This window comes from Phaenicophaeus curvirostris, chromosome 4 (genome assembly GCF_032191515.1).
Source record: "Phaenicophaeus curvirostris isolate KB17595 chromosome 4, BPBGC_Pcur_1.0, whole genome shotgun sequence".
Classification (NCBI taxonomy): Eukaryota; Metazoa; Chordata; class Aves; order Cuculiformes; family Cuculidae; genus Phaenicophaeus; species Phaenicophaeus curvirostris.
Window position 1 is genome coordinate 18,088,301 of NC_091395.1, and position 13,135 is coordinate 18,101,435.

The 13,135-nt window shown below is 40.3% G+C and overlaps 1 protein-coding gene across 2 annotated transcripts in view; it reads left to right on the forward strand.

The window, feature by feature from the left end:
* Positions 1-405: 405 nt before the first annotated feature.
* The window catches only part of PTPN13 (protein tyrosine phosphatase non-receptor type 13), a 126,047-nt gene continuing 113,317 nt past the window's right edge, over positions 406-13,135 (forward strand). The window contains exon 1 of one of the 2 annotated variants that reach the window (XM_069855368.1): positions 406-537. The gene's annotated coding sequence lies outside the window, so the exon portion shown is untranslated. The remainder of the gene's footprint in view (positions 538-13,135) is intronic. The other variant, XM_069855367.1, reaches the window with a different exon arrangement.

Here is a 13,135-nt window from a genome sequence, read left to right on the forward strand (position 1 = left end):
TGTCGTAAACGCTTTTGTTTGCCTAAATTTGCTTTGTGCATCTTCTCTTGGCGTTTCCCTCCTCCCCTCCGAACACTGCGGCGAGGGCTCGGCGGGGGGAGGCGCCACACCCGCCCGTGACGGGGTCCCCACAGCCCCAGAGGCCCGGGACTCCCGCTCCAGAAGCCTGGGAGCCTCCCAAAACCCGTTTCCGGCGCGGAGCTTCACCCCCGACCGGCTCCATCCCCGAGGCGCCTCCGAGCCCCGCCCAGCCGCGGGCCTGGAGCGGGAGGGGGAGGGAGGAGCGGGCCGGGAGCCGCGGGGCGGGGCGCAGCGCTAATCCCGCCCCCTCCGCGCCTTGCGGGATCGCGCCGGGGCCGGCGAGCGGCGCGGGAGGAGATGCTGCTCCGCTCCGACTCCCTCCCCGCGCTCACTTGCAGGCGCCGAACGCAGCCGAACGCCGGCGCTCCTACTGCTGCTGCTGCTGCGGGGGAGGGCGAAGCTGCGGCTCCGTCGCCGCTCTGCGTGCGCGAACGGCGTCTCTAGACCGGCCGGTGGGTCCGCCCGGGCGGTGCGCGGCCGAGGGCGCGGGGCAGGGCTCGCCTCGGGGCTCCGCTCCTCGCGGGGCGGCGGTGGGACGGCGGGAGGCGATCGGGCAGGTTTTGCAGGGCTGGCTCCCCGCGGGGGCCCGCGGGGCCGGGTCCCCCCAGCCCCCCCCCCCTCCCCCCGCCCCGGCGCGGTGCGGGGCCGGGTCCCCCCCCCGGCCCTCTCTGGGCGGGTTGGCCGGCGGTGAGGGGCTCGGTTTTCTTCGTGCAAGCCGAAGGAAGCGACACCCCTTCCCCCCCACCCCCGCAACTTCTTAAAAGAGGAGTAATTTTGGCCTTATGGACGTTTACGGAGGAACAGAAGCGAAGCCGAAATCTGTCGGCGGGCGATGAGAAACAGCGTAGGTTTCATTGGCTTTTTATCTCGTGGCGATCCACACCTCCACAGAGCACAGGATAATCTCTCTCGTATTCCTGATTGTGTCATTCTGTTTGAATTGCGTGTTTAAAACAACAAAGGCAGTGACTTCATAGGGAACCGCCAGGAGCTGCTCTGTACCCCTCCTGTTTAGTGGGGAAACATTTAGGAACCGGTTTGGTTTTGTAGGTGGGATCAGAAGTAAATGTAGGGCATGCAGAGTGGTTGCGGGTAATCTGTCTCTAGCCATCTTATTAAGGTGCGAGTCTGAGAGGAGGGAATATGAAAGTCTTTACATGTGAAACTAGCTGGCGCACTAACCGGGATCAGATCCTGAAGTCTTCAGTGGGGAGAGAACTCGTTTTATGTACAGCCAAACTGGGTCAGAATGCACAGACCTTCTCCTGGAGGCTGAACCTCGTGTCAGAAAGCTCTCATTGAATACATATGTTCCTAAGTGTCTTGACTCTCAAGTCATTTGTTTGGGCTCAGGCTAGTGAAGTGATGACGTTTAATACTTATACTAATGACTCCAGAGTAGGGCTGCTTTCTATATGCAAGTTATGCATCAGGAGACCTCATTGCTCTCTACAACTACCTGAAAGGAGGTTGTAGAGAGGAGGGTGCTGGCCTCTTCTCCCAGGTGACAGGGGACAGGACAAGAGGGAATGGCCTCAAGCTCCACCAGGGGAGGTTTAGGCTGGACATTAGGAAAAAATTCTTCACAGAGAGGGTCATTGGGCACTGGCAGAGGCTGCCCAGGGAGGTGGTTGAGTCACCTTCCCTGGAGATGTTTAAGGCACGGGTGGACGAGGTGCTGAGGGGCATGGTTTAGTGTTTGATAGGAATGGTTGGACTCAATGATCCGGTGGGTCTCTTCCAACCTGGTTATTCTATGATTCTAGGATTCTAGGACTCTAAGTGATACTCTGCCTGTGCGAGTCTGTCCTTGCATGACCAGATGGATGTTTTAAAGACATTTCTGCAAGAGTTAGCATCGACTGGCATACAGATAGAAACAGGAAAACAACTTGTTTGTTTCTTGTGCAAGAAATACTGATGAGGAAATCAAGTCTTGGAATCTTTTGGTAGTGCAGTTGCAGCAGAATTTGCTACCACTCCTAATGCTATCAAATGTACCTATCTGCTCAGCTTTCGCATTGGGCATATGTATTTCATCTGGAGTATCTTTTTTTTTGTCTGCCAACAAGCACATCTTTCCATAAACAGTTTTTAAATATAAGCAGAAATTTAAAGAAGAAAAAGAATGACAACAAGAGACAGTCTAACTTTTTAAGCTATTCTATTACTTCTTTTTAACCTAACAATCCTGCCCGATGACTAGTAAAGCACATAACATATACTCCTCCCTTAATGGGACTGTTTTTTTTCTTTTGCCATTTCATGATTAAAAAATTGAACCTTCTGTAGATGAGGGAGTTTGTATTGATTTTTTTTTTTTTCTATTCAGAGCATGTTCCCTTTTTTTAAGTTAAAGGTACAGTAAAAGTAAACACTTATGAATATGCCACAAGCAAAAGGATGCGGGCTGTATCACATACTGTTATAATGTCTTGATTTAAAAAAAAGTCTTCATTCCAAGGCTGTTGTTGGATGGAGTTGAAGGCTGAGAGCCACTGACTGCAGGACACTTGAATAGATAGAAGAACATGTATGAAACAAGGAAGTATCTGTGGGAGAATGGTGGGGCAGATATTAAGGGATAAGTGAGTGCACAGCACCTGCTTTCACCTGGATAAGAGAGTGTATGGAGATGATAGGATCCAGTCGTCTATTCAGGACTTCATAGGCCTTTGAAGGTAAAAATGGGCTGTGATATGAGTGGTAAAATAACCGCTGTAAGTGTTCATTTTAAGCCTGCGATTAACTTGTGCGCAGTATAGTCGTTTTGTATGTCTCGAAGAGAAGTAGTTGAAGAAGACTAGGAAAGGGAGGAGGTTGCATTCCTGCAGGTGGGAAGTTACTGAAACACAAATGTTGCGTTTGCCTTTTCCAGTGGGAAGGTGTTGTGTTTCTTTGCTCTTTCCTTTATGGTGGGATTTTTTCAGCCATGTGGTTCTTATACAGTATGTATCACATTGAAGGACTGCAAGTTAAAATGCAGTCTTTTATCTGTTTACTTTTTAAAGGGCACAGCAGAGCAAATGTTTTCACTTTTACATGGGAAACAAATTATCTGGCACAAAGCTATTTTTCTTCCAACTGAACACAGGTATGAACAATAATAATTAGCAGTTGTGTAGTACAATAAATCTTCAAAGTGCCTTAAATCTTAATTGGCAAACCTTAATAGCATGTTGTTTGTGCAAGAAAGGTAAGTAATTAGGCAGATAAAGTGAGACTGGGCAGACTCCTGAATGGAGTTTATTGTTGAAGTGACAGTCTGTTGGACAAAGCTTTTTATCACTAAAGTCTCTGAGTATGGCTGTACATTAAGTGGCTTCAAATACTTGTGTGTTGAAATACATCACAACATGGCCCAGAGGGCCTTGTTAATATAGGCATCCTCTTGTTCCTAGTCCTTCATAGTTAAAGAAACCTTACACTTGAGAGTCTCTGTAGTAGTTATTCCAGAGCACCTGTCAAGACTCGAACAAGAGTAAGATCAGCTCTTTAAGGCAGATGCTTTTCTTTGAAGAGCTTTCCAGTTTCCTCATGTGGCAAGCGTAGAACCTTTAGTCCATTGATTATATTGGTAAAACTTAAAGCGATTTTGGCAGGAGCCTGTTAAACCAAAGAACATGGAAGTATTAATCTGGCTGCTGCATTTTGGACAGTAGAGAGGGAAAGTTGGGTAGCAGCCCAACACTCTTTTCAGTCACTTTTTTTTTTTTTTTTTGTCTGCTTACAGAAAAACTGGCTGGAATTTTGCTGTTTTAAAATGAGCTGGTCAGTAAGACAAAGAGACTCAAAAGCAAATTTGATGTACTGTGTTATGGTGCAGAAAATATTTGTAAGCACTTGCCCCAAGCTGTCTCTTACCATAGGACAAGCGTGGATGGAAAGCTATGAATACCAGAGTAAGTTAATGTTGTATGTCGCCAGTTAACTATTAATGAAATCTGTGCATCTGTAAAGAAGGGTGGAACTTCTGACAGAAGTGTTTCCCAGCCCCACCTCCTCTTGAAGTGTAGAGAAGGAATCTGGCATTTACAGATGGGAAGGGCAGAAGAAGACTTTTTGGTGTCGTTTTTATTTTGTCCGGGCTTCTCTTTCTCCTATGCCAGTTAAATAGCTGGTGAGCAACTAAGCATATTCTTTGTGCATCATTATCTATTAAAATGCTTTCATAAAAGGCAATAAATTGAGTAGGCTGCCTTGGGACAATGATGCCTCTTGTGAATTTGAAATCCAGTTGCTGGGATAGAGATCTGCTTCATTTAGCTTATGAAACTCTGTAGGAAGAATAACAGAGGTGAGAAGTCTTTGTTCTCAGGGTTTCATCTGTTGTTGTTTATCTTTTATGTGTAAATTGAATATACCACAGAAATGTCTGCAAGTAGTATGCCAAGAATTAAAGGCCTAGTATTAAAACTGCTGATTTTTGATTGCTGGTATTTATATGGAATACTGTAGTCTTGCAGGATGTTGTGTTATTAAAGATTTGTAGATTATAGGGTAGTGTCAGATTTAGGACTAGGTGTTGTGTCAGCTTCAAACAGTCTGTCATTTAATTAGATGTGATGGGACACTTGGAAAAGAGGTGGAAGCTTTATCTCCGATTTTGTAGCTGGAATTAAAACATGGGGAGAAGAACTGACTGACCTAAAAATGATCAAAATTTAAGTTTGAAACTGAACACAAACCTCTTCATTAAGTAATCCAGTGCTGTTGAAAACATCACTTTTTCAGCAGACTCTGAGATGAAAAGACTTTAAATTTCTGTGCACTTCTACTTTGTCAGAGGAAGGACATGTATTTCTGGGGTGTTTTCCCAGCTCCAGATAAAGAATTTTTTTTTGTTTCTTGAAAAAAGTCTTAGTAAAGAACATTTGTCTCTATCTGTGGTAGAGATATGGGAGGGAACATCCTATAGAGCTTGCTGGAGTTTCTAAAAGTGAATCTGAAAATTACTTTCATGTGATACTGGCATCTTCTCTAACCACATATTTATATGTGGTGTAGGTACTTGGCACATATGCAGAGAGCTGATGTGTCACTCAAAATTGATGTATCTGATGTCTGTTTTAATAAGAAAAAAAAATATCTTGAGCTGAAAGACTATTTGGATGAGTTTTCTTGAACAATGCCATTGCAGGTTATTTATATTTGTGCTGTAAGCTTTAAATTGATGCTGAGTTTAATAGGAAACACTCCTGTTTAACTCTCTCTCAAATAAGAAAACTTGAAACAGAGGCTCTTTTCTGTTAGACCTTTCCCTGAAATCAAATTTTATTTGTTGCTCTATAATAAGTCAAGGGAATCAAACTGTTAGATCATACAAATTCCACGTTTTGAAGGTAGAACATGCTTTTAATCATAATGAATGCTAGACTCTTGCTCAATAAGTCGGTAGAAATATAAGTATCTCCTGTGTTTCATATCCAGTATCTAAACAGCTGTTTTGACTACATCTCTGTATGTATGTAGGTACAGCTGATGTTCTCTCCAGCAGCTGGGTGACAGTAGTCTTCCTAGTAAGTTTCAGGATGTCCTTGTATGTTGGACTCTTTAACACCACTGTTGTGTGCTGTATAAAGCTAATGGTACTAGTTCGTTGCAATTGCATAGTTATGCCAGTGTATTAGAAGTTGTTGCATTTGCTGACTTCAGTGCTATTTCAGAATCAACATTGAAAGGCAGAAAGGGTTATTAATGTGAATATCATCTACAGTAAAGTTGTATGCTTGGTGTTGTAAGCTTCTCTGAGTTTCATGTCCATTCTGTACTCTGTCTTTATTTTTATTTATGTAATAGCTAGTGTTGTACTTAGGTAGTGGTCAGGCCCTCAAGAGCTGTTACAGAAAAAAAACAAGGAACTGAGTGCAAAGGCTTTCTAAGTTAGTACTTAGTACAGACGGAATGTGGCTTATCTCATTGTCTCAAGGGTTATAGGCATTCTCGTTTGCAGCTCCCTGTTTGTTCAGTGGAATTGATTCCCAGTGATTAATTTTATGTTTTGGATGAGGATTTTTCCCTTATTAATATTAATTTCTTTAGCATCTCAATAGTGAGTGTAAATAGGCTATTGTATTTTCAGGTTTTCTTATAGACATGAGTGGCTACAAGGAGTGCATAAAAAAAAAAAGATAAACCTGTGATGCATTTGGTTCTGGGGCTTTCTTAGGGTCAGCAGGGAAAGGTAATGGACCTTGATTTGTAAAGCCATGTCTGCTGTGCAGCAAGGTATTCAGAGTTCCTGTAGGAATTTGCTGTTGAAATATTAACTAACAAAATTTCAAACTCATAAAAACTTTAGCACCTTTTTGGTGTTAAATGTGTTGCATCGTTTGTGATGGGGCTGTTAACTTCTTCTGCTAACTGCTTCTATATATTATAATTTTAAAAGATTAAATGGATTTAAAAAAGAGGGCCAAATTGGAGTTTGAAACTTACTGTGAGAAATGGTTGTGTCCTAGAAAAGTCATACCTGGTTTGAATTATGAAAGATTTGAATAGATCTTTATATAAATTTTCTACCTAGTTTGCTCATCAGAGTATCAGTACTGTAAAAAAATCTTGCTGATTCTTCTCCTCTTACAATTTGAGTGTGGTATAATGATCCATTTAATAAGAATTGCAAGAAATAGGCATTGTAAGTTTTTGAGAAAACCCCAAAACATTAGACTTATGTTCTCTGAAAGAACTGCCTTCTGGTGCTGTTGTGCATGTTTAGCAAAACAAGCTAATTCCCAAGAACAGCTCCATTTTTCAGTGTGCCCTGTCATTGCAGTTACTTGAATGACCCTAATAAAGAACTTAAAGATTATCTGATTATAAAGATTTGCTAGCTGGCAGTGCTGAAAGTTTGTTTCATCATATATATAGGCTCACTTATTGATTATCATGTGTTGAACAGCCAAATCAGCCTGGAGCTTTAGGCACATGTGTAGAGCAGAATTACTGAAATAGCTTTGCAAAGCTCTTTCGTGTCAAATTAAAATGTGTGTACTCACCATGATTGCTACAAGTCTTTGGTGTTTCAGAAGAGGGTGATACATTGTAAAAATTACTGCGTGGGGGTTTGGGCTTTTTTTTCTTGTTTTCAGGAGTATTTGATACCATTGTATGGCATTAGCATTAGTGTTTGCTTTGCTCCTGTAGCAAACACTTCCAGCCAGGACAGTTCTCACTCTTTTTCCTTGCTCCCTGGTACATTTGTCGTCCGTGGATTTGAGGGTTATGGTATGTAGAGGAACAGGCCTACTTGCTGTTGTTTTGTCACAAAATTCTAAGGAAAACCTAAGAAAATCATTATAATTTTGTAATTTTATTGGCGTGTGTTATCTTAAGAATAGATGATCTTTTCTGTTTTGGTATATTGGTTGGATTTGTTCGTTACTATGGTGGTGGTGCACACAGCAAAGATTGGTGGAAGAAAACATTTTGTTATTTTCAATAGCTGCAAACATTTATTGCAGAGTGGCTGGTAAAAGTCAGGTGACTGGGAGGAATTACCAGGTCATTCAGGACCCCTGGCATGTTCTAAACTAGTGAAATATGAGAAGATAGCGTTACTGTCTTCACAGCAAACTATAGAAGGTACTCTTTGTGAAGTGCTTAATTACAGCTGTGTTACTGGAGCAAAATGTCATGTGGAGTGTAAGTGTGTATTCAAAAATGAATGAAAGAAGTTAAAACAACAGAGACCATTAGACTCCTAGATTTCTGACTGTGCAGCTCTAATCTTTAGCTCAGAACTCAAGAAACTGGTGATTGCTAGGGAACAGCAACGGGAGGGGTGGTCTGATCCACTATAGTACTTTTTTAATTGAATATTGCCAAGGCTTCTGAATACCAAAGAAATGGGAAGTTTCTTCAAAATGACAACTCCTTTAACCTTTTTTGAAAAACAGCTTAATAAGAAATCTTCTCTGATTTGCCTTTGAAGCTTATGTGTGTCTACATTAGCTGGCTTGCCAGTTAGAGAAGAACCCCAGGAATCAAAGGAATCCAAACACTGGGAACTGCCATGCTGTCCTTGAAAGTCTGTGTTACACGAGCCTGTTGGTTGCAGTTAGGTCAGTGCTTTGCATTAGAGGCATCAGCAGTTGTCATGGCTATACTTAAAAGGTATGAGAAGTTTCCATTGAGCTGGAGGAATGTAAACAGGACATTGAGCTGTCTGGTTCAAGCTGCAGTTCTTTTTGTCATTCTTTCTGTCATGGAATCGTTTTCTTCAGACCCCTTAAAGAGGGATTAAGTGACAGACAGTCAAGTAATCAAGGGAGTTAATTTTCATGCATACACTTCTAGGGTAAGAATAGTTGCTCAGGAAGGGAGGACAAAAAGACAGGAATACATCAGGAGTATCACTTTTTTGATTGCAGTATTAGATGTGAGCTGAAAATATAGTACTAGATGAGATAATGAAATAGATTATATAAGCAAAATAATTGTGATTTTAAATTATATCGCATGAAAAGCACAACAAAAAACAACTTATGGAGATATAAATAGTTTGATTTCTTTTACAGATGAGAAACGTGTAACTTGAGAACTGAAGGGTATTCTGCAATGGTAAAAGGCGTTCTTTTTCTTCTTGCTTGCCTCAACATCAAATTCTTGTTCTCTGTTGATACTAGTGCATGTGCTGATTTGCTGTGTGTGCTTTTTGGCCTTGCATGCTGAAATAAGCATAGAACAGTCCAAAGATGTTTGAGTGCAAACCCTTCAGTCTTGTAATATCGTTAGACACCAGTGAAATTTGTGTCTTTCACTACTGAGTATTAAGGAGCAGAACAGAATCAATACATTGCATTTGAAGTGGTATGTGGAAGTTTTGCTGGTGCTTGCACAGTGCAGAATATAGTTTGCAATATTATAGAAAATATTTTTGTGCTTGACATAAACTGAACCCTTTGATATATGCGTTAATTCTCACTGATTCTAGCTCACCCATTACCTTTGCTTTGAGACTATTAAAGAACTGAAGATCACAGAATTCGGCTTTTCACTTTAATATGAACTGCTATTTGGGAAGTCTGCTGTTAATGCAAAAGATGTTCTGCTTCCCTCTTCAGTACTTTTGGAGAAGTGGAAGAGAAACTATTGCCTGTCTAGGCTTTAATAATTTATATATAAGATGACTTTTTATATAGACAACATTTGTTTCAAGGCTTATAATGATCTTTCAAGGTTAGGCTTTAAACCCCAATTGGAGGGGGGGGGGGTAAGACAAAACCAAACAACTAAATGCAACTGTTGTGCCAAGAAGTAATATGCATCTAATAAGAGCAACTGTGTTCTGTTGTTGTTTCAGGACCCCTAGATATACTGTCTTTAAACTTTTCCCAAGGAATCCGTGGAAATCATTTTTGTGTGACAAAAGCTCTAATTAATGACCAACAGACTCTTTGATATAGAGTAACTGTAAATTGTGCATGACTTCGGAGTGGAGGAAGTTTGGGTTTCCTTCTTCCTTTTTTCCCCATCTGTCATTTGGAGAAACTGGGTTTTTCATTGACTGTTTGTAGACTGTTGGTATAAAATAAAGGGCAAATTTTTAAGGCCACTTTTACAGAAGTCTGATTATTGTGGAAGAAGATGACTGAAAAATTGGAGAGATCACTCATCAGCATGATAAAAGGCAAAAGTTAGGTTAGCACCAGCTGTCTTCTTTTTTTTTGTAGACTCTCAAAGTTTAAATCTGTAAATCCATGCCTTTTAAAATGCAGCCTGTGGAACAGTTTTATGCATTTGTTTTCCCTTAAATGACAGGGTAATATTCAGCTTCTAGGTAAGTGGATGAAAAACGACCAGTAGAGCAGACCAATACTCAAAACAATTATTTGAGGAAAAAGTGTTTTTCTTCTGTCATTGATACGGTCCATGCAATACCTTAGGTTTGCCAGCAAGACTTGATGTCTATAATGATTTTTTAAAATTTATTTTTCTTATGTAATGCCCTTAACTGCTACTTTGTCTGTAAGTTGGATATTTCTTCCTTGACTAAAAAAGTATGAATATGCTTTTGTGCAACCATGCTTTCTTTCTGTAATTCTCTTTCTGCTGTCTGATGAAGTCTTGATTCAGGCTTCTGTGCTGAGGAATCTATGGATTATTCCTCCCAGTATGGATGAGAAGATATTAGTTTGCTGTGTTTGAGATGCAGATCTCAAGATCGCAAAACTTTGTTGTTTCACACTTTTTTTTTTTTTTTTTTTTCTTTTTTCTCCTGGCCTCCTGTCATTACTATCAAATTGAATGTTCTATAAGTGCTGAAGCCCTAAGGCTTCTCACTGATAATCTGGAACTACTCTTTCTCAGGTAAGTGAGCTGTGCAGATAGAGGCAAACCAGTGCAACTGGTCCATTGTGATCAATTATCATTCTAATTCAGTATTCTATAGGCAGAGTTTATAGGAGATGCTTGGTAGCAAGATAAAGTATATCAAAAAATGAAAATGTTTTTAAATTGCTGATAAAACATTCTAAAGTTTTGAGATCTGTTTCAGATCACTTCCGAAGTGCTTTATTGAAGCCTTACGTTAATAAATTTTGTCTGCTGTATCACTGTAAAATCTCTTTCACTTCTTTTTCGTAGTGTTTATTTAGCAAAGAAAGATGGAAGTAGGAGTTGAAGTGCTTCAGCCCTTCTTTTTTTCTTGCACAGAATTTTGATTTGTTTTTTTTTTCCAAAAGCAGCATTTTCTATTAAAATTTATGCTGCTTATGTACTGAAATTGCAAATAATATTTTTTTATAACATGCTTTTTTTTAATTTTGCAAGACTAAAATTGAAATGCTGCATTCAGAACTGGAAGAAGGCTTGTAAAAATTCTAGCCGTGCATGGGAAGGATGAAAGTTCGTATGTTGTATACAAACCATGTTATGTAAGACTTGAGCTCTTTAGTTTTAGAGGGATGAAGACTTTGTGTCAGTGTGGTGTTTCTGTGTATTTTAGGTGGTTCTGATTAGTGTCTTCTTGGGTCTCCATGAAATAAGAGGTATGGGATTAAGCTGCTGTACATGGAATTACCAAATTGAGAAGTCAGCAGAATTTAATGCATTCTATAACTGGTCTAACTCCGTGTCTTCCAGCTGTACCACTAATACGACTTTCTGCTTGGTTCCATTCTAATGCAGCAAATATAATTTGTACATGGGCATTATCTGCTATGGCCTCAGTGTGACTAGCTCTACGTTATTTTTCATAGGAATTTCTTAAAAGGAAAGAAAAATGATGCTGTGATTTGCTTTCCTCTCATAGTTTCTAGGCCTGTAGAGAAGTTTCTGCTAATTTGTCTTTGTTTGTTGTGCAGCCAGGGGTGTAACATGGCTCTTTGTCCTGTAACTCTTCTAATACGAATGTATTTATGATCCAGACAAAACGAAATTTCCCTGAACTCTGTTTTTTGGCGACAGTGGGCCTGGTGGTGTGTCATAGGAGGAGGTGCTGCTATCTTGTTTTTCTGGTTTTTTTTGGCAATGCCATCTTCTGTAGCTTATTCTTTCTGGTAATCTTTGCCAAAATACTACGGAGCGCAGATAATGATCAGATGGAGTTTTTGTCTGTTTGAGTTTGTGAAGCTACATTGAATCTGTTATATCATGGACTACCTCTGTGCCTTTGCTATCAATCAGGCAGTCTATTTTGTGTGAAAGGCCTAGTTAAGAGTTCTATAAATCACCCTTGCAGAATTTTAGCATTGCTATCAAATTATGCTGAAGCTTATGTTTTTTTTCCATGGTGAGAGTCCTTTTCACACTTTGAATCCCATTCACTTTCTTGGCTCAGAACCCATAAGCCTGGTAAAAATTTAAAGCTGGGCAGCAGTACCAGATAGATGAACATCTTTGAAAGAGAAATGTCGTGTTTTCATATGTAAAAGGAAAAAGGTTAATAATCACCTCACCTTTGAGGGCAGTTAAGACATGGAGAATATCCTGGCTGTAGGACTGACTAAATTATGCATAGCCTCTGAATTTAAGGTGAATCATCAATTGGGTGTGTGTTAGAAAGTTGTTCAAGGGGCAGTATAGTCAATTTAACAATTGTTAAGTTGTAAACAGCATACTGAATTATATGTAATTATGTGTTTTTCTGAAGTGCTGTGAACAGAGTGAGAACCTCAAGGACTCTAGCTAACCGTTCAGGTTCCAATTAACTTGTATAATTTTGGTACAAAGCCGTGTGTGCTGTGTCAGCTAGTGTTTTTTGAGCAAGATCATGATTTCCTAACTATGTTAGGAAATCATGATCTTGCTCAAAAAACACTAGCTGACACAGCACACACGGCTTTGTACCAATAATCTACTACAAGCTCTAATTGCAGATTAACTGAACGGTTATGGCCTCTGTGAAGAGTTCATTTAAAAAGCAAGCATCTGTGACCAGAAAAACCTTCATGTTTTGTGTGGAACATTTCAGCTGATAGATGTCTCTAGACATGCTGCCAAATTGATTGGTTGTCACATGGACTGTACTATTCTCAGCAATTGTTCATGCCACTTCCACACAGCTGGGAGCAGATGGGCAAACAGCAGGTAAATTTTGATGTAGTTATCAGTTGCAGGAAGTGAATCAACTATGGGTGGCTGGGTAAAGAAAGTCTGCCTTTAAAAAGCAGTATTTATTCAGAACCTGCAAGATGATGGTGAGTAATGTGCTTAGAAACTCTGCTAATGATAGATTTAACAGAGCACCTAAACAACCTGAGAGCTTGAGAAATACTGGAATATGGAAACATCAGCAGCAGATGATTCAGAATTTTGGGAAATCCTATGATTAACCAGTAGGGAATAGTATCGTTTCTATAAAGCTTATCTTCTGGGCAGTGGGTCTGTTTTGTAGCATGAAAGTATATGCATGTTTTCTACTCTCACATTTTTGTGTGCCCTGCAAATTTGTTTGGCAGAGAATATGTACTACTTTAATCTTAAATTAACTTCTGTTATGCATGGATATGAAAGGAAGTGCAGAAAGAAGGAATCTGCAATCTAAGAGGACAAATTATCACCTTAGTTGTCACAGAGTCTGTGCTTGGGACAAGGTGTTAGGCAGAGGAAG